Genomic DNA, 26,121 nt, shown 5'->3' with positions numbered 1-26,121 from the left:
TTCGTCTAGTGATTTGATGGTCGCTAGTTCGAGCCTTGGCTGAGGCAGCGTGTGTGTCCTTGAGCAAGGCACTTAACCACACATTGCTCTGCGACGACACTGGTGCCAAGCTGCATGGGTCCTAATACCCTTCCCTTGGACAACATTGGTGGCGTGGAGAGAGGAAACTTGCAGCATGGGCAACTGCTGGTCTTCCATATAACCTCGTCCAGGTCTACACCCTGGAAACCTTCCCAGGCACAAATCCATGGTCTCATGAGACTAACAGATGCCTATAAGATAAAGTAGACAGCCGGTATCTTTATTTCTAGGGTCAAAGTGTCTCTAATGCAAGATGGCAGGCATTTAAGGTGGGGGGAGGGAGGAAGTTCAAAAGAGATGTACAGAGCACTTCTCTTCCACATGCCTTACCACATACATATTGCTGGGTACCTGAAGTGCTTCTTCTGCTGTAGTAGTAATGACAAATATGAAAGAATCCTAAAGGTGCTCTTAGGCCGGCACATGAATGTGCAGTGAATAGAGGGATATGGACATTGTGTAGTCAGAAGGGATTAGCTTAGTTAGGCATTTAATTACTAGTTCAATTAGTCTGGCATAGTGTCATGGGCTTAGGAGCCTGTTCGTGCTGCACTGTTCAATGCTCTATGCTTTATACTCCAAGTGGCTATCTCCAAAGCTTTGCACAGTTGTGCTCGACATCTCTTGAAAACAAGGCCAGCATTCTATTTGCCTTTTAAATTACTTGCTGTAATTGCATGCTATGTTTGTATTTCTTGTATATAGGCATTTAAATCTCTCTGAATGTCAGCAGTCATTCGTTCCTATGAAGCAGCAGCTGATGATAAACCAATGGTTCTGTAGATAACTGCTGACTTACTGCCCTGAGTGGATTCTATAGTTACACACCTACACACTGCTGTTCAGGAATACGAGGTATCCACATCAGACTTCTCATCCCATGTTTGGATTAACCTTTGAATTCATGGGCTTTTGATTATGGCCTGAATTGGTAGGTCAGGTGCTTAGTGCTTAGCACAATTCTTTACAGCACTGTTATGTTTGTAAAAGACAAACAGTGTGGGTAAAAATACTAGGACTATTTTATTTACAGATTTACAGCAATGGCCTTTGCTCCAGCCTCTGCACGTATGATGAGCTCACCCATGCCATTTCTGTTCTGGATGAATGACCCACATTCGTCACTGGGAAATGAAGTTCTTTATTATGTATGCACATAATAACTCATCTTCCCCCTTTAAAGAAAAAAAAACAAACACAATGCTATGTCTTCATGAACCCGCAAAAACCAATCATCCTTTTCAACAAAGATATTTACACTAATTTCAATTATAATGAGCAATTACAGTCCCTTATTCACTCATCAATTCTCTATCAGTATCTGAGGTGGTTTGATGATCCTTTTTGGTCTGCTATTTGTCTCCCCATGTGCATTATTTTCACATGCTATGTTAATGTTAGTGTCTTTCTGAGAACTCTGATCAACATGTTCATTTTTTTCACATTCTCTGCCAAGATCTTTTCTGTTCGTTTCCGTTCTTGTTCTTACTGCGTGACCATAATTTGAACCATGTGCCTCATACTGGAGTCCTGGACTACATCCATGTGATCAGTGAGTCTTTGGACAAGTTCCAACTGATTCTGTCTCAATTCACAGAGATCCTTCTGCTGGCTGCATATCATAAATAACGACTCCTCCTGTTGGTTTGTGTTGAACTTTTACTGTTGTTCTGACTTTCGACTCTGTGCAGTCTCTCCATCGTCCCTTCTATTTTTCCTCATCAACTTCAGAAAGAATCGCGGAGATATTTCTGATTACCACTCTTTAACTAGAAGTCAAAGAGAGACAGACTTTGAACCAAAAGTGCATGATGTGGAAGCAAGTCTGGAGACTTCTTCATCATGATCACACTGTACAGCATTGGCATCCTGACTCTTATGTCGGTGTAGCTGGTACAGATGTCAATAGAAGGTGGAATTCTTGTACTTCTCTTACATAATGTCACCGAAGCTCTCATGGATGCTGTTACAAGTTTCTCTTTACCTCTGAGTCCTTCAAAGACATCTGTGTACTCTTCCATGATCATTTTTGGTCTGTGAAGCCACGACAAAAACTCATTCCACCAGGCTGAGCCTTTCACATGCAGTCAGACCTAATATTGGCTGTACTTGCTTTTCAACATTCAGTAGCTGTGCCTTTAGGTGCTGCCCCTTGTTTTGAAGGTCAATATACAGTCTCCTTTTTACTGGTACATTCTCTCCAGTATAGTGTGTCATTTTTAAATTCACTGGGCAAGTCTTGCTCTTTACTTTGAGAATCTTGGAATCATCCATAGACAACAGATTCACCTGGGCTCTGGTGTCAAACCGGAATGGAATTACTGTCTCATTCACAGTCACTGAAATGATCCATTCTGTTTTACCAGCACCAGCAGTCTGTAAGGAATCTACAAAGATTTCTTCCAATTCTTCAGCAACCATGCGCACCTTTATCTTGGAAGCTTTGCAACACTTTCTGAAATGATTCCTCTTTCCACAATTATTGCAGGACTTTCCATAAGTAGGTCACTTCTTTGGGATGTGACTAACTCCGCATTTGCTGCATTTACTGTTTGATTCTACCTCTTTGCTATGCTGTTGCTTTGGGAAATACCTTGTACTCTGCCCCTCTGCTTTCCCAGCATGCCTGTTGTTTCTGCTCTGTGCAGCTCCTTAGCTTGAGATCGTGTGGTCTCCACTGCCCTTCACGTATCCACAGCCTTTTCTAGTGTCAAATCTTTTACACAGAGGAATCTTTCTCTGAGCCCATTATCTGGGATTCCACAAACTACTTTGCCTCTGACTAGTGAATCTCTCAAATCTCTAAACTCACAGGACTTACTCGATGTGAGAAGCTCAGCTAAGTATTGGTCAAAGCTAACACCTTGCTTCTGGTCACAGGAAAATAACTTGTATCTCTCAAACGTGATGTTTTTGGTTGGGACAAAATACTCCTCAAATTTTGTCATCAGAGTGTCCAATGTAAAAGCTGTCTTATCAATTTCAAAGCTGTTACAGATGTCCAAAGCATCTTCACCAATTACATGTAGAAAGATAGATATTTCCAATTTTTCATTGGTCTCTCCCATTTCGCTAGCTGCAGTATATATATTGAATCGCTGTTTGAAGTGTTTCCAGTTATTAGATTGCCGGTAAACTGCAGAGATGTGGGAGAACCTGGATTTGGTGAATCCTCAATGAACTGCTGTGCTCCGTTATTCTCTGTCTAGCACCTGTTTCTTCAATCACTCACAGCATTCATTTACTATCCGTGTTTAGACCTCACGCCGACTTCTGACACCATGTTATTTTTGTTCTTTGTAAAGGCAAACAGCATGGGTAGAAACACTAGAACTATTTTATGTACAGATTTACAGCAACAGCTTTTGCTCCAGCCCCAGCACATGCGACGAGCTCACCCTCATTATTTCTGGTACCAGGTGAACCACCCACATTACTCACCGGGAACTGTAGTTCTTGATTTTGTACACACATAATAACCCAAGCACTAGCGCGATTCCTGACATTGTCTGCAAGGAGTTAGTACATTCTCCCCATGACCGTTTGTGCCCTAGTTGAGGTTTGTGACTTGTGGACATGCTATGTTGGTGCTGGAGATGTGAAGACACCTGGGGGCTGCCCAGCGCAATCCTGGTTTGATTTGACACAAACAGTGCATATCACTGATGTACACAGGACAAATACAGCTAGTTTTTTTCCTTAATCTTTTGCAAATGGACCTTCAGCATTACATTAGCTGCATTATATTAGCCACATTCCACTTATCTAAAGCAATTCCATTCATTTGAATATGGTAGCCATGTTGATTAAACATAGAAACATAGAAAACCTACAGTACAATACAGGCCCTTCGGCCCACAAAGTTGTGCCAAACACGTCCCTACCTTAGAAATTACTAGGCTTACCTATAGCCCTCTATTTTACAAAGCTCCATGTACCTATCCAAAAGTCTCTTAAAAGTCCCTATTGTATCCGCCTCCACCACCATTACTGGCAGCCCATTCCATGCACTCACCACTCTCTGAGTAAAAAACTTACCCCTGACATCTTCCCTGTACCTACTCCCCAACACTTTAAACCTGTGTCCTCTTGTGGCAACAATTTCAGTCCTGGGAAAAAGCCTCTGACTATTCACATGATCAATGCCTCTTATCATCTTATACACCTCTATCAGGTCACCTCTCATCCTCCGTCGCTCCAAGGAGAAAAGTAAGATAAATCTTATTTTGTTCTTTGCTTACTTCTCTTTACTTAATTGCATATCGGCAGTTCAATGTAAAGTAATTTAATACTTTAAATATTTGTATGATTCCATTTTGTGAATTACATAAAGCAGTTCCATATGTTTATTTAATGTCTCATAGGATGGAGCCTCTGATACAAGGTACAAAGACAATCCTTGTCAACACTCACAACTTAATTTGCTCAGCAGAAATCATGGAATTGAGGCCACAACTGTGAGTTATGTAAGTATATATATAATATTTAATATTTAAATTAAATAAGTAGTGAGGTAGTGTTCAAGGGTTCAATGTCCATTCAGAAATGGGATGGCAGTGGAGAAGAAGCTGTTCCTGAATCATTGAGTGTGTACCTTCAGACTCCTGTATCTCCTTCCTGATGGTATCAATGAGAAGAGGGCATGTCCTGGCCAATGGGTATCCTTAATGATGGATGCCGCTTTTTTGAGGCATTGTTCCTTGAAGATTGATTATGATGCAGCCCATTACTCTGTTTTTCTATTCTTTCCACTCAAACAGATAATCTCAGATTTCCTGCATTACACTCTTCTGACTATTCACTTCACCTATGTCCTACTATGCCTCGTACACAACTTACTTTCCTATCTTTGTATCATTAATAAACCTGGATCCAGCACATTATGTCATCTATTCACAATTCATATTAAGTAATTATCATGAATTGTGAATAGCTGAGTCCTCAGCAATGGCCCATAGCCCCCTGAGAGTAGTAGCATTAAACTTTAGTTGTTTAAAAGCTGAGGCAGGGATTTGAATATTAGGGAATGGAATAATTTATTTGCTTTATTTTATTTAGCTATATAGTGAGGAGTAGGCACCTCCAGAACTTTGGGCCACTCAGCCCCAGCAACCCCACAACCCCAATGAACCCTGACTTAATCACGGGACAATTTACAATGACCAGTTAAGCTACCCATCCGGTAGGGTCTTTGTGCATGAGAGGAACCCAGGGCACTGAGGAGAAATGTACACATCCCGCGAGGAGCACATATAGAGACTCCTAACAGAATGGCGCCGGAATTGAACTTTGAACCCTAGAATGCCCCGAGATGTAATAGAGGCATGCTAACCATATGCTACCATGGTACCCTTGAGATGACAGAGAAGTTAAATAATGGATCTGACTTCACAAGAGAAGAAACAACCTTGGAGAGAAAACGGTAAAAGGGAGGAATAAAGTTAAAATAATCAACATAAGCAAAAAATATATGTGGATCAGTTCCACAGATGCCTTAGACCATTATACAGTGATTAAAATTAATGAGTTTTAGTATGCTGCAATTAAATCAGGAAAAACAATAAAAACTAAAGGCAGCTCCTCCTAAAGCAGGGATTCCCAACCTGGGGTCCACTGACTCCTTGTTTAAAAGCATTGGTCGATGTCATAAAAAAGTTTGGGTACCCCTGTGCTAAAGAAAGGATGATGTTCATTGCATGAAATTTGCTTCCGATCCAGGTATGAAATTGCTGCCACTCAGGTTAATCTACAACTCCCAAGCAACAGCTGAGATCCCAACAGAAGGCTCATAGATTGTGCCAGGCAAAAATAACGCCTTGTACAGAAGCCATTGAAATCCATTTTCTATTTCTTGTTAGTCCAATGGTAGCACCTTATTCCTCTCACATTATCAATTTTTAGTCATTGTTTGCAAGCTTCTAAATCTTCCCAGTTATTTAGTCCATTAATATTCATTGCCGTAACAATTGTGAAAAGCATGATTTTTGCCAGAATCTATGAGCCTTTGCTGGGTCTTAGCTGCTGATAAGTCCTTTGAGACAAATTTCTGGGCTATAACACAAGAAAGTCTCCAGGTGCTGGAAGTCCAGAGTAACACATACAAAACTCTGGAAGAACTTAGCAGGTCAGGCAGCATCTATGGAAAGGAATAAAGAGCTGACATTTTGGATCAAGACCCTTCTTCAGACCCGGGCTAGACTGACAGCTCACCAATAGTGTCCTCATGCATTCATCCTGCCCCAAACAGAACGTTTTTCAGGTCTCAAGTCCAGAGTAGCCCTGTTAGAATCCAGTTCTATTCAATTGTTTGGCCTCCTGATTTACTATCTGTTTTTATTCTCTCTCTGTTAATTTGGATAAATTCTGGTGACCTGCTCCAAAATTTTACTACCCTTGTAAAATATCAGAATGGATTATTTCCACAGACACCTCAGCCCAGGCTATAATATCATGCAGTGTTCGAAAGTCCCAAGCTCAAAGTAAATTTCTTATCAAAATACATATATATGTAAATAAATAATATTCAGAACACGAATTGTATATTCTTTAAAAGTGAGTCCATAGATTGTGGAATTAATTCAGTTTTGAAATGAATGAAGTTATCCACAATGGTTCAGGAACCTGATGGTTGATGGTAATAACGGTTCCTGAACCTGGCAGTGTGAGATCTAAGGCTCCTGTATTTCAATGGCAGACACGAGAAGAGAGCATGGCCTGGATTGTGGGTGTCTTTGATGTTGGATGCTGCAAACTTGTGGTAGTGCTCCTTGCAGATGTGCTCAGTGGTGGACTGGAGTGTACACCACCACAGTTTTATTTGCTGCAAATAAATTAAGATGAACAATGAAGACTAAAGGCAGCTCTTTTCCAAGGAAGGAATGACTGCCATTGCATGGTTTGTTTCTGATCCAGGTTTTGCCACAGCTGCCACTGCAACTCCTAACTGTTTTGATGATTTACATCATTTCTCTTTCCACAGAGATTGCCTGGCCTGCCAAGTGGTTCCGGTAGTTTCTATTTCCAGTATTTTTTAAATTATATATACATAAGTAAATATCAAATACAAAATTTACTCTGAGCAACACTTCCAGCATTTTCATAAATAAATAAAGAATGGATAGGGGAGAACCAGTGGATGTGGTATATTTGGATTTTCAAAAGGCTTTTGACAAGGTCCCACACAGGAGATTAGTGTGCAAACTTAAAGCACACGGTATTGGGGGTAAGGTATTGGTGTGGGTGGAGAATTGGTTAGCAGACAGGAAGCAAAAAGTGGGAATAAACGGGACCTTTTCAGAATGGCAGGCGGTGACTAGTGGGGTACCGCAAGGCTCAGTGCTGGGACCCCAGTTGTTTACAATATATATTAATGACTTGGATGAGGGAATTAAATGCAGCATCTCCAAGTTTGCGGATGACACGAAGCTGGGTGGCAGTGTTAGCTGTGAGGAGGATGCTAAGAGGTGACTTCGATAGGTTGGGTGAGTGGGCAAATTCATGGCAGATGCAATTTAATGTGGATAAATGTGAAGTTATCCACTTTGGTGGCAAAAATAGGAAAACAGATTATTATCTGAATGGTGGCCGATTAGGAAAAGGGGAGGTGCAACAAGACCTGGGTGTCATTATACACCAGTCATTGAAAGTGGGCATGCAGGTACAGCAGGCGGTGAAAAAGGCGAATGGTATGCTGGCATTTATAGCGAGAGGATTCGAGTACAGGAGCAGGGAGGTACTACTGCAGTTGTACAAGGCCTTGGTGAGACCACATCTGGAGTATCGTGTGCAGTTTTGGTCCCTTAATCTGAGGAAAGACATCCTTGCCATAGAGGGAGTACAAAGAAGGTTCACCAGATTGATTCCTGCGATGGCAGGACTTTCATATGAAGAAAGACTGGATGAACTGGGCTTGTACTCGTTGGAATTTAGAAGATTGAGGGGGGATATGATTGAAACGTATAAAATCCTAAAGGGATTGGACAGGCTAGATGCAGCAAGATTGTTCCCGATGTTGGGGAAGTCCAGAACGAGGGGTCACAGTTTGAGGATAAAGGGGAAGCCTTTTAGGACCGAGATTAGGAAAAACTTCTTCACACAGAGAGTGGTGAATCTGTGGAATTCTCTGCCACAGGAAACAGTTGAGGCCAGTTCATTGGCTATATTTAAGAGGGAGTTAGATATGGCCCTTGTGGCTACGGGGATCAGGGGGTATGGAGGGAAGGCTGGGGCAGGGTTCTGAGTTGGATGATCAGCCATGATCATAATAAATGGCGGTGCAGGCTCGAAGGGCCGAATGGCCTACTCCTGCACCTATTTTCTATGTTTCTATGTTTCTAAGACATGATGTTTCAATAGGGGCAGAGTTCCTTCAGTTCTGAACATTCTTCATAGGTTTTAAGTTGTATTTAAGACTTCTTGCATCAAAACATGGTGAATATAAGGAGCAAAGTTTCATGCTGTTAACTTGTTTGTGATTGATGCTGAACCATTATAATGCAGGTTAGCCGTCCTTGATGGTTTAATGAACACAATGGATTCAGTTCTAGAAGTTAAAAGTCAACCTCAAGAAATCAAAATTGTGCTAACATAGTTGGTCATTGACACCTATATAAATCCAGATTAGAGCATCAAGCAAGAAACCTCAAAATCTGTTTGTTGTTTAACAAGGAAAGGTGGCTTAAAGTGGTTCAGCAGGTAGCGCTATTGCCTCTAGGTGATCCAGATTCAACCTTGCCCTCCAACGGTGTCTACATAGAGTTTGTACATTCTCCCTGTGACAGTGTAGGCTTCTTGCTGGTCCTCCATTTTCTCTCACATCCCAAAAACTGGTTGGTTTGTTAACTGGTTTCTGTAAATTATCTCTCCTGCAAGTGGGTGGTAGGAGAAACAGGGTGGAGTTGAAGACCATGAGAGAGAATATAGATGTCAAGAACATAAGATACTTTGCTGATGCTGGAAATCTTGAGAAACCATGCACAAAATGTTGAAGAAAGTCAACAAGTCAGGCCGTACTACGTGGGGGATTAAACAATTGATATTTCAGACCCTTCATCAGAACTGGAGAGGAAGGAGGCAGAATGCAGAAAACTCTGAAGAGTTTTTAAATGTCTCAGGCTAGTGGGTACATTTAAAAGTTGCTCAAAGCCTATACAGTGACAAGTACTGTCACAAAATTTAGGACGACACTTAGTATTCTGAGAACTCTTTGGCGACCAGATAACTTCTGTAAAGACTGATCCAGATGGCTGGAGGCAATGGACAGTGGGGAGTGAGCCAGACTGAGGATGGACCAGCCCAAGTCCTTTGACTGGAAGCACTCAATTCTAGTTTCGGCTGTACCTATTCAGCAGGACTTTCAAACTGTCAGCACTAAAGGCAGATGCTCTCTTGTCTTAGTCATTGTAAGCAATGAACTTCAACTGCAAACCTCACTTTACTGGCAAAACACAACACTTTAAGTATTTCTGCTTCGGTAGATTTTACATTTCCCATTAGATTTAATGTTGGACAGTTTCCCTAGACAATTTTTTTTATGTGCTGCTATTTACTTGTAGTGAATAGCCAACTCTTATTTGAAAATTCAATGCAATACAATCTTGCCAATCCTAGGAAAATGGGATTAATATGTTTTTAGGTAGTGCAGAAGAAGGCAATGGCAAACCACTTCTGCAGAATAATGTGCCAAGAACAATTATTGTCATGCACCATGATCACTCACATCATACAACACAGCACATTATTAAGTGCAGGAGAAGGAAACTGGAGGTCCGTGAGCCTGTTCTGACTGGGGGATCAGAGGTGGAGAGGGTCAGCAAATTTAAATTCCATGAAAAGCACAAGCAGGCAGAGTGATAATGTTAGTGTACAGCATGTTTTCCCTCATTGTTCTGCCATTAAGTATTAGAGCAAGGAAGTCATGTTGCAACTGCATAAAATTTTGGTTAGGCTTCACTTGGAGTATTGTGTGCAATTCTAGTTGTCCACCATTAGAAGCATATGGAGGTTTTGGAAAAGGTGCAGGAGAGGTTTACCAGGATGCTGCATGGATTAGAGAGAATGAGATATAAGGAGAGGATGAACAAATTTGGGTTCAAAGAAAAATATCAAAACCCCAACACGCAAAAAAGAAGAAAAAATCATGCAAACAGCAAAAGAGAATGGAAAAGCTCAGAATATAAAACACCAAACCAAATTCAATGAAAGAATCCAGACACATTCGGATCAGTTCAATCTAACAATTTGTCTATCATTAACTCCAGACCACAGAGCTTGTCTGCCTGATCAAAAGTCTATACCCCTCATAATTTTGTATATTTCTATTAAATCTCCCCTCATTCTCCTATACTTCAGGGAATAAAGTCTGAACATTTTCAACCTTTCCCCAAAGCTCAGGTCCTCAAATCTCAGCAGCAATCTTAATAGTCAGAATATTTTCCCAGGGTAGAAATGCCAAGTACAAGAGGACATAAATTTAATGTGAGAAGGGGAAAGCTTAAAGAAGATGCATGCAGGAAATTTTTTACATGTAGAGTGGCAGGTTTCTGGAACAGGCTGCTGCGTTATTGGAAACAGCAGATACAATTGTGGCATTTAAAAGGCTGCTAGACAGACATATGAATATTCAGGAAACGCAGGGGTATGGATCATGTGCAAACAGAAGAGATTTAGTTTAATTTGGTTTTGTGTTTGGTGCAGACATTGTGGACTGTAAAACCTGTTCCTGTGCTGTATTGTTCTATGTTATATGTCCTAGATTCAATCATGATGTTCAAAAAGTTATCAGATCCATGCTCAAAAGAGGAAATATTGCAGAGCAGTGAAGAAAGAAGGAGAAGTAAGATGAGTCACATTGCTTATGTACAGATTTGGCATAGACTTAGAAAGCCTGATGGCTTCTGTCAGTGTTGTTATTGTTCTATAATGTTAGTAACTGTGCTCCAATTAATTGGACTGCAATTAAGAATGCTGTTGTTTATGTTGACTGGAGCCAGTCCTGGCACCAACAGCATTTCTGCACTGGTCTAGCTGGCACTTGTCTCCTGTTTCTCTTTGCTGTGTTCTTCTTAATTCAACCAATGCTTTTAGCCAATTTCAAGGTAGATTGTAGAACAAAGAATATTACAGAACAGTACAGGCCCTTTGGCCCAAAACCTTTTAACCTACTCTAAGATCAATCTAACTCTTCTCTCCAACGTAGTCCTTAATTTTTTTCTAACATCAATGTGCCTATCGAAGAGTTTATTAAAGGTTTTTAATGTATTTTCTTCTACCACTTCTCGTGGCATTGCATTCCATGCACTCGCCACGCTCTGTATAAAAATACTTACCACTGACATTCCCCCTATACCTTCCTCCAATCAGCTTACAATTAGGCTCCCCTCGTATTAGGCATTTCTACCCTTGGAAAAAGCCTTTGTCTATGCCCTTTATATTTTGTACACCTCTATCAAGTCATCTCTCATCCTCCTTCACTCCAAAGAGAAAAAGCCATAGTTTACTCAATCTATCATCATAAAACGTTATCTCCAATCTAGGCAACATCTGGGTAAATCTCTTTTGCACCCTCTCTAAAGCTTCTACATCCTTCCTATAATGAGGCAAACAAGGTGTAGATTAACCAGAGTTTTATAGAGCTGAAACATTACCTCACAGCTCTTAACCTCAGTTGCATGACTAATTACGGCCAACACACCATAGACTTTCTTAACAACCTATCAACTTGCACAGCAACTTTGAGGGATCTATGGATGTGGACCCCATGATCCCTCTGCTCCTCCACACTGATAAGAATCCTCCTATTAACCTTGTATTCTGCCTTCTAATTTGACCTTCCAAAGTGAATCACCTCACACTTTTCAGGGTTGAACTCCAGGTGCCACTTCTCAGCTCAGCTCTACATTCTATTACTGTCCTGTTGCAACCTTTAACAACAGTCTTTCACTCAAGACCCCCTCCTAAAGCAGGTGTGATGCTGATCAATGAAGTACTTCAACAAGGATGTACGGCACATCTAGCTGAGAAATTTCACAGGAATGAAACTATTCTTGAAAGGAAGGAAACAATAGAGGGTGGTAAATGTTGGAGTGTAGATCAGAAATGGATCATTGAGTGCACAATTTCTAGTTAAACCATATCTTCAAGAATGTAATACTACAATAGTTTGATAATCTGGGAGCCTTAGAACTTTGGCCAAGCAAGACTAGTGGCTTTTCCACATTTCTAGATTTCAATTTCAGTTCTATTTATATCCCAACACAATTTTAATTCATTTTTTTTGGCTGTTACACAGAAGTGTAACAAAATGGCACCAAACAGTGTATATCTGCTGGCTGATTGCCTCTTGGTTTATAGAGATGGCCTTTGGGGACTGCACAGGAAGTTAGTGTTTACTGATAGTGGTAAGGGGAGTAAGGAGTTGGGGGCAGTAAATGAAGAGCTAGGGGAAGGATCCAGAGTTCAGTGTTCAGGACAGAGCCAGTAATCCCTGAGGATGGAGGTTCAAAGTCTGCAGGCCTCGCGATCCAGAGCCGTCGCTCCCTGAAGTTGCCAAATCCTGGGGTTGGAGGTCAGCGAGTCACGAGATTGGAGGCCTGATATTGATCGGCAGGTCCTGAAGCCATAAAACCATAGTTAGCATGCCCTAGGGTTGAAACCCAATGGTTGCCGAGTCCAAAGGTCAGAGACCCATAATTGGCGAGTTCTGGGTCAAAAACCAGATGTCATGAGATTAGAGGTCAAAGTTCTGAGGCCATCAAATTCTGAAATTGGAAACCATAGTCAGTAATCAATATATTTTGGGGTCCAGAGGTCGATTCTTAAATGTCTAGGTCCCGAGGTTGGTGAGTCTAGAGGTCAAAGCCTGTGGTCAGCGAGACCAGGGAACCCCCTTGGCTGGTGAGTCCAGAGGTTGGAGACCTAATGTCTGTGGGTATGGAGCCTGGACCATCAATAGGAATTTGAAGGCCCCGAGGTGTCCTGCCCTAGGATTAGAGGTCCAATTATTTGTGTGGGTAGTAGAGATGGAAAAGGACTTGTTTTCCTGTGGTTCTCTTTTATCGATGTTGCAATTCTGTTGTGACCTGCTGGGTTCCTCCAACATTTTGTGAGTATTGCTTTTTGTGTGTTGGCTGCGTGTTGTTATGTTAAACATTATGGCGTGCTATGTTAGCACTGGAATGTGGGGTGACACCTGCAGGCATCTCCCAGCATATCCACAGGTTATGTTGTTTGTTAGTTCAAATGAAACATTTCAATGTATGCTTCGACGTACATGTGAAAAATAAATCTAAGCTAATTTAGTCTGGTGAATATAAAGGGAGTACGAGACATGGAGCCCTGGTCTGTTTGAAGGAAGCACAGGAAATGGGGTGCAGCTGAGCTTAAAAGGAAAATGAGAAACGGGGCCCCGAGGAATTTAAAGTGTGTGCATGAAATGGGGCCCTTCTGAGTTTACAAGGAAGATGAAAAAAGAGGCTCAGTGAATTTTAAGTGAACACAGAAAATGGGGCCCAGGAGCATTTAAAGCAGGTACAGGAAGTGGAATCTGATGAGCCAGATGCCAACCCATTGGTAGTTCTGAACGCAAACACGAAGAATTCTGCAGATGCTGGAAATTCAAGCAACACACATCAAAGTTGCTGATGAACACAGCAGGCCAGGCAGCATCTCTAGGAAGAGGTACAGTCGACGTTTCAGGCCGAGACCCTTCGTCAGGAGTAACTGAAGGAAGAGCTAGTAAGATACTTGAAAGTGAGAGGGGGAGGGGGAGATCCAAAATGATAGGTGAAGACAGGAGGGGGAGGGATGGAGCCAAGAGCTGGACAGCTGATTGGCAAAAGGGATATGAGAGGATCATGGGACAGGAGGTCCAGGGAGAAGGAAAAGGGGAAGTGGGGGGGGGGGATCCCAGAGGATGGGCAAGGGGTACGGTGAGAGGGACAGAGGGAGAAAAAAGAGAGAAAGAAAAAGAATGTGTGTATATAAGTAAATAACGGATGGGGTATGAGGGGGAGGTGGGGAATTAGCGGAAGTTCTGAACAATTGGATTACAGATTATTGGAGTTATTGTGGGACTTCACTGATGTTTAATTATTGGGAACAACTTCCTTCTGCAGAAGTATAAAGGCAACAAAAGTTTCTGATTTATTCTTAGGATATGCACTGCACAGGTAAAGCCTTCAATTCTTGTGCAACCATATCTGAGATGGAGAGGCTGATTTGGCTGATTTATAACATCAGCCTTTTAGTTTTAGTCTCTTTCAAAGCTGCATTCAAATTACCATATTGAGATTTAATTCAGCGCTTTCCTGATTATTAATGCAATCTCACAATTACTATCAACTGGATTGTTAGAATCTCATGCTGAGAATGAGAATTTATATCCTTCTTGATGATTGAAAGAGATAAATTATGCACCTTTGACTTTTGTAATGGGAGACAGACCTTACAGTTCTTCCACCAAACCAAAGACCGAGCTTCTTGACTGTGTTGGAGAACTTATCAGAAATATCAGGTCCTGGTGAAAGCCCTTGGCCCAAAGTGTCAACTGGTTATTCATTTCCATAGATGCTATCTGACCCGTTGAGTTCCTCCAGCATTTTGTGTGTGTTGCTCTGGATTTCCAACATCTGCAGAATCTCCTGTGTTTACGTACAATTCACCTATGGGTTCAATAAATTCAGAAACACCTCTCTGATAATGAATCCTGGCATATGTGGCTGAGCATCAAGGGCATTACTGACTACCTGCAAGGAAAAACGGCACCAACTATACCAGTGACGCCTCCCTCACCGGCACTCTAAGCAACATTTATGCACACTTCAGGACATGCAACACAACACCAGTCATGAAAGCTACCCTCCACCCAGGTGAGTAGCTACTGTCTATTATAGAAATAGATATGAGAAGGACTCTGCAGAGAGTCAAGCCTTGCAAGATATCGGAGCCGGTCGTCACCCCAGGACGAGCACTCCAAGAGTGTGCACACCAGCACACAGACGTCTTCATAGACATCTTCAACACTTCACTCCAGGCTGCTGTGCCCACACAGTTCAAATCAGCCACCATCATCCCTGCACCGAAGAATTTTACACTTTCTGAAGTAAATCAAAGCATGACCTGGTTAATAGGGGGTCCCTGATGATAGATGCAGCTTTCCTACAGTAGCACTCCATGTAGATATGCTGAACGTTGGGGAGTAATTTACCTGTGATGGACTGGGCCATATCCACTACTTTTTGCAGGATTTTTCATTCAGGGGTCCATATCAGGCTGCAATGCAGCCAGTCAATATACCCTCCATGACACACCTACAGAAGGTAGTCACTGTTATAGGTGTCATGCTGAATCTTGGCAAACTCCTAAGGAAGTAGAGGTGCTGCCATGCATCCTTTGTAATTGCACTTACTGTATATGCTGGGTCCGAGATAGGTCCCATTAAATGGTAACACTGAGGAATTTAGAGTTGATAACCCGCTCCAACTCTGAGCCCCAATAAGGACTGACTCATGGTCCTCTGGTTTCCTCCTCCTGAAGTCAAATATAGCTTCTTGCTTTTGCTGATATCAAGTGAGAAGTTGTTGTTATGGCACCATTCAGCCAGGTTTTCAATCTCCCTCCTGAATGCTGATTCATCACCACCTTTGATTCAGTCTATTACAGTGGTGTCATCAGCAACTTGAATACAGCATTGGAGCTGCGGTTAGCTTCACAGTCATGAGTGTAAAGTGAAAAGAGCACGGGACTAAGCACACAGCCTTGCGGTGTACTTGTGCTGATGGAGATTGTGGATGGCATGTTGTCCTCTTTACCTTGGAAAAGAAAATACCTGAAAAACTTACAAAAGAGGACGCACCTCTTGAAGTGTTCACCCAAACGCAATTTAAAAGTCTCCCTATTATGGCAGAGGTGATCCAAAGGGAAACCAGAAATGACCCCACACTGTTTCAGATCCACATGGAAACTCAAAATTTGCAGCAGAAATTCCAGTTTCCCCATTTTTACCCTTCCTTATCATTTTGACTTTGACAGGGGTTGCCTTATGAGGGGATTGAGACAATATATACACATACACACACACACACACACACACATATATCTCTAGATAGAGTATATATATGTTGAAATGCATTCTATAATTTGTTGGAGTTTCTAACTAAGCAAAGAGGAGTATTGTGTTTTGTAAATATATTGTTTAATTAAGCATTTTTTGTTTACATAGTTCATTACGGGTTATATATAAAACTACGTGAATGGCTTACGTCACCATCAGTACTTGATTTACTGAAGTAAAACAAAACTAAGACATACATCTCCAGACTGTTCTTTCAATTAGTTTTATACTTTGGAGTTACAAAACATAGCAGTTTCCTCTGGGTGCTTTGGTTTTGCTCCCACATTCCAGAGATGTACAGTTAAAGTTAGCGAGTTGTGGGCTTGTTATGTTGGCGCTGGAAGCATGATGACTCTTGTGGGATGCCTTGCACAATCGTCAGTAATTTGGTTTGATGCAAATGGCATTTTGCAGTATGTCTTGATGTACATGTGACAAATAAAGCTAATCTTTCTCTTTCTCTTGATTTGTGTCACCATTTAAATAATCTGCCTTTCTACGTTTCCAACCTAAGTAGATAATTTCATATTTAGCCACATTATATTCCATTTGCTATTCACTAAATGTAAGTCTAAATCCTTTTGAATCCTCTTTGCAACTTCCTCACAATCCATAAAACCATTCAGTTTTATACAGATGAAGTTTCACAACATTTCATATTTAATTCTCTCATCCAGATCATTGATATTTATTGCAAATAGCTGAATCCACTTGACAGTCACTTCCCACCACCACATGAAAGACAATTTATTCCTCCTCTCTGTTTCCTATCTGACCAAGATTTGCAATTCATAGTTGTACATATTTACCAATCATGATGCTTTAATTTTGCACATTGCTCTCTTATGAGTGATGTTATCAAAGAACTTCTAAAACCCAAGTACACCACATCCTCTGGTTTCCCCCATTTAGTTTATAGTTACATCGTCAGAAAGCTTGACTAGCTTAGTCCAACATGACATTTTTCTTTGTAAATTCACACTCATCTTTTCTATTCCACACTCATCTTTTCCACTCCTGTGTTATTTTCTAAGTGTCCTGTTTTCTACATCATACATTGTCACAACTTGCCTCGACTGATACTAGACTAACTGCTCTGTTCCATTATCTCTCCCAAAATATTTTTGAAATAGTGGACTTAAGTTTTCCATTCTGCAGACAGCAGGAGCTGTTCCAGAATGAAATAATTTTAGAAAATGGCTGTAAATGCACCTACTATTTCTACTCTTTCAATGCTCTTGAGGCATAGATTTCAGTCTCATTAATTCTTTCAGCTCTACTTCTTGTTGTTAAATCTAATTTCCACCATTTTTTTTTCATTTCATTAGACTTTTGGTTCTTTTGCCTTTCTGGGATGTTGCTTATGTGCTTATCCTTGAAGACTGAGCAAAAGTTATTATTTAGTTATTCTGCCATTTCTCCGAACCCCATTATAAATTCTCCTACCTCTGACTCTCTGATTGTTTTCATTTATTGATTGATTGAGACACAGCGCAGAATCGGCCCTTCCGGCCCTTTGATTCACGCCGCCCAGCAAATCTCGATTTAATCCCAGCCCAAACATGGGACAATTTACAACGATTGATTAACCTTTGGACTGTGGGAGGAAACCAGAGCACCTGGAGGAAAGCTATGCAGTCATGGGGAGATCATACAAACTCCTTACAGGCAGCGGTGGGAATTGAACCCAGGTTGTCTGTACTGGGAAGTGTTGTGTTAACCCATCAAGATCACGCTGTTCCTTCATCTATTATTTTACTTATGTCTTTAGGTTTATAACTTTTATGGCAAATTTATATGCTTCTTCTTTGGATCTAATCGTCAGAGAGTCATATAACAATACTGTAAAGGAACAGACCCTTTAGGCCATCTAGTCCATATCAAACTATTATTCTGCCTAGTCCCATTGACCTGCACCCAGACCTTAGCCTTCCATACCCCTCCAAGCTGGCAGCTCCTTCCACACTCTCATCACCCTCTGAGTGAAGAAGTTTCCCCCTCATTTTACCCTTGACCTCAATTTCTAGCCTCATCCAACCTCGGTGGAAAAAGCCTGCTTGTTTCAATGCTTAATTCTCAATACTACCCATAATTTTTCACACGAGCCATGATTTGGTCATTGCTCAGCTTGTGCACCCGAAGTAATGTCTAACAGCTGAAGTTCCTGAATCCATCAGCATTGTCAATGTACTGTCATGTGTCTGGGTACCCTGGTAGGAAAAATAAGAGTGTGGAAAGGACATTTTAGAATAGACCCTCCATGGCCAGAGCACCTCTCCACTGCTATCGGCCTCCTCCATTAACAGCTGTCGGAGAACAAAAGCAACCACCATCCTCCTCTGTCTGGTGGAAATGGTCCTGACCCTCAACAATTTCTCTTTCAGCTCTTCCCACTTTCTGCAATGCAAAGGTATAGCTATGGGCACTCGCTTAGACTCTGGCTATGCCTGCCTTTTTGTTGGCTACAGGGAACAGTCCTGTGGAATTTGTTGCTGTGAGTCATTGGGTGCATTAAGGCAGAGATAGATCGGCTCTTTATTAACCAGGGCATCAAAGGTTATGGGGAGAAGGCAGGGGAGTGGGGATGACTGGAAAAATTGGATCAGCCCATGATTGAATGGTGGAGCAGACTCAATGGGCCAAATGGCCTACTTCTGCTCCTATATCTTATGGTCTCATGTTCCAATCTTACACTGGTAATGCTCCCCAACTCTTCCTCCACTACATTGACAACCGTATTGGTGCTGCTTCATGCACACATGCTGAGCACATCAATTCCATCAACTTTGCCTCCAACATCCACCCTGTTCTTGTAAAAATGCCATTCCTTTCTCATTTCTTTAACCTCCACTGCTTCTGTTCTCAGGATGAGGACTCCCTTTCCAGAACATCTGAAATGTCCTCCTTTTTCAAACAACACTGTTTCCCTCCCACCACTATCTCACTTGCATCTCCTCGATTTCCCACACATCTGACCTCACCCCCTCCTCCCACCTTCATAACAGGGATAAGGTTCCTCTACTGCCATGATAGAGTGATGGATACATTATTGATCCCAAAGGAAATTACGATCTCACAATAGCATTACAAGTGCACAAATATACAAATTTACAAATATTAGAAGAGAACTAAGAAAAAACATGAGGCCAAGCTCAAGATGGAGAAACAGCATCTCATATTGCATCTACGTAGGTTCCAACCTAATGGCATTAATTTCTCCAACTTCCAGTGACCTCTCCCCTCTCACCCCTCTCCTTTTCTCTTTCCCATTTTGACTTCCCTCTCAACTCTTCTCTTCTCCTCACCTTCCCATCACCTCCCTCTGGTTTCTCTCTTTCTTCCTTTCCTTCCACAGTACACAGTCTTCTCTTATCAGATTCCTTCTTCTTCTGCCCTTTTTTTTGTCCACCTATCTGCCCCTAGCCTCTTACTTCATTTCCCCTCCCCACATAGTCAGCTTTCCCCTCAACTGGTTTCACCACTCACCTGCCAGCTTCTACTCCTCCCCCACTCCCCTTCCCATTCTACAGTGACTCTGGCAATACAACAAATGTCTGTTGTACAAGCCAGACTTGCTGCCATGCATGCACAGAATGCTTTCGTCACAGATTTGTACACAGAGGGATCTCCAGAGAGCCGCAGTACACAGGCAACCTGTATAGTACTCTGAGCAGCCTTCATGGATTGACCCCACCATTGCTTTGCAAATTACATTTACACAATCCCATTGTATGCAGAAACACACAACTGAATTTGATTCGTAGCCCAAGTACTCTGAAACATGATGATTTAGCACAAGGCACACTATGATATTGTCATGGTGTGCTCTCGCAGGATGGGCCAAGTGCGGAGGAGAGGCAGGCTTTCACTTACAGGAAGTGCTGGTAACAGCTTGACCCCAGGAGCAGAGGGCGGCAGATTCCCCACGAAGAGAAGGAAACAAGGATTTGGACATGAGAATGTCAACAGAGCCTCGAAGGAGTGACTGAGCAACACCATGAAACCAATCATTGTCTCCAACACAACGACTCCGCTAAAGCACTAAACGAGAGTCCTCTTTATATAAACATGGGATATGGGAAACATGTGCCAGTCATAATTAACTTGACAAGATTAAACTGAAAGCACATGGACTTAACGGCTCTAGTTAAGATAATAGTTTGCAAATACAGGGGCTTGAGGAAGCTAGAAAATCAATGTTCCGTGGCAAGCTGCAGAGGTCCACAGGGCTCATTACGGATATGGTAAAATGTCGCAGGAGGAACAATGTAATATGTGGATCACAAATCATGAGAAAAATCCTGCTCAAATCAGGATTTGTAATGTCAGAACATATAATCAACATGATCCAATTTTTAAGCCAGAAAATCCTTATGATTACAGAATGGAAATATATTCACATAGGCTCTTTGGCCACTTTGTTTGATACACCTGTGCACCTGCTTGTTAATGCAAATATCTAATCAGACAATCTCATGGCAGCAACTCAATGCTTACAAGCATGTAGGCATGGCCAAGAAGTTCAGTCATTGTTCAAGTCAAATACCAGAATGGGGAAGAAATGTGATCTCAGTCACTTTGACTGTGGAATGATTGTTGGTGCCAGATGGGGTTGCTTGAGTATCTCAGAAACTTCTGACCTGAGATTTTCACACCCAGCTGTCTCTAGACTTCACAGAGAATGGTGCAAAGAACAAAAAATACCCAGTGAGCGACAGTTCTGTGGGTGAAAATGCCTTGTTAATGAGTGAGGTCAGAGGAGAACGGCCAGATTGTTGAAATCTGGCAGGAAGGCGACAATAACTCAAATAACCACACATTACAACAGTAGTGTGCAGAAGAGAAACTCTGAATGCACAACATATTGAGCATTCAAGTGGATGGCAATCAGCAACAGAAGCCCATGAAATGTCCAATAAAATGGCCACTGAATGTAAATAACAGATTGCATAGTTACAGAATGCTCACAGCAGGAAAGGAGGTTATTTGACCTATTGAGTCCATGCTGGCATTATTTTGGACCAATCCCTATCATCATGTGAACTCACTTCTTTCAAGAGAAATTCATGATCATTCCAGTGAACCAGTCAGTGGTTAGCCAATAGAGTTGCATTGACTTTGTTGGAAGTTTAGACATACAGCATATTGACCTTTGTGCAAAATGCATAATTGAAAGTTTTTGCGCTTACAGTCTAAAATTATTTGATAAAATACATCTTGAAACAAGATTAAACTCCATAAAGTTTACTTCTATAATTACTATATTCATGTTTTGACCATTATTCTTTATACTTTGTTCAACATGGTTTTCAATGTTTAAGTCTTCTTGATCTCATATTGTTTGTTACATTAAAATGCAAGGCTTCAATGTGAAGAACAGTGAGGACATTTTTGCTGTCACTACACATTTAAAGTATTATCAATGAGCCTAATATTGAGATCAGATGAGGAATATATTAACAATTCTCCTCCTTAATTTCATGGAAATGATGACACAATTCCATCAACTGAATAAATTGCTGCACTTTTTATTAATGTTGCTGGTTAATAAAACTCTGGAGCTGCTCTGCATTCGTGCTTTCTTCCATTCCTTTCAATTGAAGTGCATAAAAATTCAGGAAAACCATCTGTCAGTTACAGTCATGCTAGAATGGGTAAGCATGATTATTTGTGACTAAGTGACTTTCCATAACCTTATCATAACACTGAATGAAATTAGAAAACTCGGGCTACTGACGTCAATTTTGCTTTGCTCCTCATTTTGAAAGGGAAGGTTTTGAAGAAAAGTAATGAACCTAAATTAAATGTTTCATCTTCCCCCTTAAATGTGTAAACAAGCCGTCCTTTCCTATTTGAGTTTTTCAATATAGGCTTAAACATTCTCGAAACAATTACAAATTGGAATCCAAAGCACGTTCTGATCTATTGGCTCTGCAGTCAATTTCATAATAGAATTAATAATATGTCCCGTATCTTCAAGTAAATTGCAGGTTGTTTTAAGGTTATTAAATTAATTATTAACTGTGGATATTTACAATGCCAAAAATGAATTTATAACCTTCATACAGGAAGGCTGGAAGAGGTAAGAACAGACTATCTAATTGCTTTCACAAAGTTGTTGTGCAGTTACATTACAGTTAGTTTGAGCATTTTCTCATCTCTCTGAACATTACAGTTTACCACTTTAATGGGTATTTAGTCATTGTGAAGTATGACGATCCCATGCAAGTTCTGCTAACAACCACCTCTCACTCAATGTAAGCAAAACTTAAGAGCTGGTTATTGACTACAGGAAGGGGAAACCAGAGGTCTGTGAACCAGTCCCCTTTAAGGGATTGGAGGTGGAGAGAGTCAGTAACATTAAATTAATCAACATTTTCATTTCAGAGTATCTTTTCTGGGAATAGCGCAAAAGAGCCACTACAAAGAATACATGGCAACACATCTACTGTCCTAGAAGTTTGCATAGAATTATCATGTCATCTATAACTATAACAAACTTCGAGAGGTGCAGAGTGACCAGTAACTTGACTGGTGGCATCACAGCCTCATATGGAAACACCAATGCCCATGAACAGAAAAGTCTGCTAGAATTAATGGATGCAACCAGTCCATCACAGGAAACATCTTCCCCACCACTGAGCAGACCTACAAGGAGAACTGCCACAAGAAAGCAACATTCATCATCAAGGACCCCCACTATCCAGGCCGTGCTCTCATCTCACGACTACCATTAAGAAAGAGGTACAGGAGCCTTAGGTCCCACACCACCAGTTTTAGGCAGTTATTACCCTTCAAACACCAGGCTCATGAACCAGTGTGGATAACTTCATTCACCTCAACTCTGAACTGATTCCATAACCTGTGGATTCACTTTCAAGAAATCTACAACTCATGTTTTCAGTATTATTTTATTTATATATTTGTTTGTGTATTTATTTATTCATTTGTTTATTTATGTATTTATTCATTTGCCTACCTATTTACTTATTCAACTGTTTATTTATTATTTGTTGTTCTATTACTATTATTTGTATTTGTAGTTTGCCTTCTTTGATTATCAGTTTTTGTTTGCAGTTTTCCATTGATTCTGGACTTCTCTGTTCCCCAATGAGTGCTTGCAAGAAAATGAATCCCAGGGTAGTATAAGATGCTACAGTAGTGTACTGGTTAGTGTGACAACATTACAGCTGAGGGCATCTGAGTCTGAAGTTGAAATCCAGCATTGTTTTGTCTGTACGTCCTCCTTGTGGAATGCTTGGGTTTGCCCTGGGTGCTCCAGTTTCCTCCACAATCCAAAGACATACTGGGTCAGTTAAATGGTTATTGTAAATTGTCCTGTGGTTAGGTTAGGGTTAAATCAGGATTGCCAACGTTTGCTGGGGCAGTGCAGCTCAAAGGGCCAGAAGAGCCTAATCCATGCTGTATCAGTAAATAAATAAGCTAAATATATAAAATAAATACTTCCTGTACATTCTTTGACAATAAATTTACTTTGAACTTTGAACTTTTGGGTTCAGAGCATGTGGCTATTCGGTGTTCCAAAGTGATCAATGCTGGGCCCCAGATGCTCTGTAAAGGAAGTGATAAATTTGATTCCTCCTTGGAATATGCCAAAATGTATAACACAAAATGAAATTTTGAAGACAAAGTGTTGTTAGTCTGGGAGTGAGAATGTTTTGAGAATATGCAAGAGAACCAGTCCACAGCCGTGTTTTGAGAAATTAAGTGTAGGTACCAGTCTACAGCCTTGAGAGTAGAATGGTGAAAAGCAAGTTTGTCTGGACAAGTACTGGGGATCTTGAAGGGTATAAAAGGAGGCAATTTCTTTGCACAAGGATGAACCTTCTGTCAGGCTGACTGCCATCTAGGGCTAAGAGTCTGAGATATGGACAAGGAGAGGGAGAGACAGAGAGAGTGGAAAAGTTGTATGCATATGGTTCCCTCCAGCACTATATTGTATGGCTTGGCTTAATGATTGGTTGAAAAGTATTCTTTTTCTCTATTGTTACCTTATTAATGATTTCCCTTTCTTTCTGTATTTATCCTTTACATAACTCTAATAAAGTAATTTTATATAAACTTTATGTGTACATGTGTACAGTGCCTCCTTTATTTGTGAATATCTCTTGCTGCTGAATCAGAAAAGAACAAGAAAATATTTTTAAAAATATTTTTAAAATACATCCAATGACCTGTGGATCCACATCAATATTAATTGCTAAATTGAAAAATCTGAACGCTGAGTTTGAGAAATAGCCCCTCATCTTCTTCCTTGGCACATTAGAGCTCTCAGGACTTAGCAATTTCAGATAACCATCCTTGTGTCAGAACTGTGCAGTTCTGATGGTCCATACTTCTCTCTCACAGCAGTTCTGCACCACTTCTTCTGTCATTCAGTCATTCTTGTTCTCCACTCTACCATTAAGAATCCCCTTTTCCTCTATCTTTCTTTTCTCTTTCTCTGATCTTAAATATGTTTTATTTTTTACCTTTTTTCTATTCTGATTGTGGATTTTCTCTGCTTCTCTCAACAAAAAATTGCCTGACCTTCTGAGTACTTCCAGTTGTTTTTCTTTAGTTTCAAAGTTTCAGCATATGTGTAGTTTGTTGCTTTGAGATAAGCTATGGAAGTGGCACAAGTTGCAGGGATCGGATAAGCAAGCAGACGGCTGTGAGCTAAATGAAAGGCAGACCAGGCATATCACAAAGACGGACCAGTCCTGTTCCGATTTCTTATCTTCTTTTGTTGCCGTATCTATTTATAAATTGGCCTAAGCACCTTCAAGGATTTGTGGTCCTGGATTTGGAGGAGTGCCTGTGTGTGTGTGAGTGGGCAGCTGGGTGGATGGGAGGAAGGAAAGGTGCTTGTTTTGTTGTTGCTGTTCTACTGAACATTGTAGGCATGCTGTGTTGACGCCACTTGCAGGCTGCCCCAAGCACATGCTTAGGTTGTGTTGTCTGTTAAATGGTACATTTTGCTATATGTTTCCACGTACGTCTGATAAATAAATAAGCCTATACCTGAATATGACATACACTCAGTGGCCACTTTATTAGGTACAACTACACCGGCTCGGTAATGCAAATATCTAATCAGCTACTCGTGGGGCAGCAACTCAATGCATAAGAGCATGCAGACATGGTCAAGAGGTTCAATTGTTGTTCAGGCCAAACATCAGAAAAGGGAAGAAATGTGACCTAAGTGATTTTGATCATGGAATAATTGTTGGTGCCAGACGGGGTAGTTTGAGTATCTCAGAAACTGCTGAACTCCTGGGATTTTCATGCACAACAGTCTCTAGAGTTTACAGGGAATGGTGTGAAAGACAAACAAGTATCTAGTGAGTGACAGCTCCGTAGGTGCCATGTTAATGAGACAGGTCAGAAAAGAACGGCCACAGACACGAGGAAATGTGCAGATGCTGGAAATTCAAGCAACACACATAAAAAATGCTGATGGACGCAGCAGGCCAGGCAGCATCAATAGGAAAAGGCACAGTCGATGTTTCGGACCAAGATCCTTCATCAGAACTAACTGAAAGAAGAGATAGTAAGCTGACAGAAAGGCAACAGTAACTCAAATAACCATGCATTACAACAGCGGTGTGCAAAATAGCATCTCTGAATGCACAACACAGTGAACCTTGAAGTAGAAGGTAGCAGAAGTGGTACAGCAGAAGACCACAATGTGTTCCACTCCTGTACCATTTTATTAGTTACTCTGTTGTATCTATAAAGTGATCAGTGAGTGCATATACTCATGTCACACTATTACTGCATAACCTTTAAAACATTGTTGCTCCTTATGCTTACTGCCAAAGCATATTATTTCATACCTACAAGCTGCAGGAGGATCTGCTGCAAGTCCCTCTGGCAGATTTCCACTCTACTTTCCAACATCTGCAGTCTCTTGTTTCATGCCTTAA

The sequence above is a fragment of the Mobula birostris genome, chromosome 1 (genome assembly GCF_030028105.1).
Source record: "Mobula birostris isolate sMobBir1 chromosome 1, sMobBir1.hap1, whole genome shotgun sequence".
NCBI lineage: Eukaryota > Metazoa > Chordata > Chondrichthyes > Myliobatiformes > Myliobatidae > Mobula > Mobula birostris.
Note: the sequence above shows the minus strand (reverse complement) of the source record.